Source organism: Aotus nancymaae, unplaced genomic scaffold (assembly GCF_030222135.1).
Source record: "Aotus nancymaae isolate 86718 unplaced genomic scaffold, 86718_ANA_hifiasm-v0.15.2.pri h1tg000004l, whole genome shotgun sequence".
In the NCBI taxonomy this organism is placed as follows: domain Eukaryota; kingdom Metazoa; phylum Chordata; class Mammalia; order Primates; family Aotidae; genus Aotus; species Aotus nancymaae.
The window spans coordinates 64121364-64123429 of NW_026988415.1; the positions used below are offsets into that span (position 1 = coordinate 64121364).

The 2066-nt window shown below is 41.9% G+C and overlaps 1 pseudogene; it reads right to left on the bottom strand.

Moving 5' to 3' along the window:
* Positions 1-503: 503 nt before the first annotated feature.
* On the bottom strand, positions 504-1863 carry LOC105719576 (cell division cycle-associated protein 7-like; annotated as a pseudogene).
* Positions 1864-2066: the final 203 nt, after the last annotated feature.

Here is a 2066-nt window from a genome sequence, read left to right on the forward strand (position 1 = left end):
TGTGCTTAAGACCTTTGTGCCTTGATTCTATTAAAAATTTCAACTAGTATGAATGCTAAATCATGCTTGTTTTTGTGTAAACAAGTTAGAAGTCTGCCTTCTGAAATTCAATAGCTCTAGTTAGTTAATATTATTACTGTGTTTCTAAGTGCTTAGGTTTTATGGGGACTATTTCAACACAAAGTAAATAAAATATATTTTCATAAAACTAATTTAAAAGAAGTTATGAAACTAAACATCTGGAGAGGACCATTGGAAATAGAGGGGGATGCCATGACAGAGGGGTTGGGAGCAGAGAAGAAACTGTAGGAGGGCAAAGTGTAATTAGCAATATACCTTCCATGATGCTCCAGAAACACATGTCTACTGAGATTAACTTGATGGGAGTTTCTTATAAAACAGGCTGATCATCAAGATTCTTAACTCAGGTTTCAGTGAAAAAATTGAAAACTTTAACAAGAAAGATTTGAGAAGTAGAAGGCAGGCAGTGAATTTTCCAGATATTATGTTTGTATTTCAAATTCCTGTTTCAGACTTTTCAAGTAAGCATGTACATTCCCAAAGCCGTGATATTTGTCTAAATACACAAGGACCCCAGTTGCACACCGTCCATCTCGCTGCCGGCAGAAACTGCAGTTGCAGGTTCCTCAACAAGGCAGGCAATGCCAGTTCGGATGCAGGAGAGCATCCCTGACCTCTTCACAATAACGGTTTCGAAGGCAGGGACGGCAGAACTGTCCTCGAACACCCCAGCAGTCTGGGTTTCTGCAGTTTGTTTTGGTATCAATAGTATTCTGATGGCCTTGATGACAAGCAGAGCCCAGTGAACAGTTACATAGCTTCTCTTGAGAGTTGCTACAGATGTTCTCCAGCCCTTCCTCTGTAATTTCTTCCACTGGGTGAATTATATGCTGAAGGGTCATGGATGATCTGGAGTGATGATTTCTGGGCATGTCATTTTCATTCATGTAGCCATCCATGGTCTTCCTCTTTTTCACTAACATGTACTTATTCTCTTCCTCATTCTCCTCCATGGGTAGAGCATCAGCAGACCTGAGGATCCAGGACCTTGACCTGATAAGAGGACAAGCTCTCTGTTCAGGGTTTCTCCTGGATGCAACACCTGGGAATGTATGCCTTTACAGTCTCCTTGATTGTGAGCTGGAACCTGGGAAGGAAGGTCTTCCAGGGAATAAGCCAGGGAAGCTTTCAAATTCAGACATGAGTTTTGCAAGCATTGCTTTGTTTTGTTTTATATTTAAAGCCCTTTTCTCCAAAAAATTCATCCCACTTTAATCTTCTGAATCGGAGTTGCAATCAGTTACAGAATGCTCTGAGGGCTGGGGTGGGGGGGGCTCTGTTTTTTGTTGGTTGCTCCCCTGGTACTTCACGCTAGAAACTTCATCGCCACCCTGAGAGGTCCGGAGTGCCTGCACTGGCTGCGGGTTCTACACTCTTCCTGAACTGACTGCAGCCTCATTCCATCTTGTATCTCACACTCTGAGAAACCGCAAAATGATTCATCTTCAGAGTCGGCATGAAAAATACTGGCCAGTTCGTTAGTGACATCTGGCCTTGGTTTCTGTGAAAATCCACAATGGTCTAATACGTCTTGCACATCACTTCCTGAAAAGCAGCAGAAAGATTCATTATCAGAGTTCTCATAAAAAGAAAAACATTTGTCATTTCTTCACTGATATCTGACCTGAATTTAGGTTTCGTGTTTGCAAAATTATCAGAAGCAAAACTGTCACAACTGTCATCAGAGGATGTTGAGGTTTCCATGGAAATCAACTTCACATATCTGAATTTCTTTAAGTTCTTTACTCTGAGATCTTTCTGTGGCATGCCATGAGCATCCATGCTGGTGGCGGGTGCCCAGGCAGGTGCTTGGAGAGGGGAGAGCAAAGCACTGAAGTTTATTTTTAATTGCATGCATTGTGTTGATCAAATGCTAGCTAACGTATACTGAACACCTACTACATGCCAGCTTCATTCCTGAAAGATAACTGCAAACTGGCAGCGTTTCTTGTTCAAAGCTATTTGTTCCTGTTAAATGGCCTGTT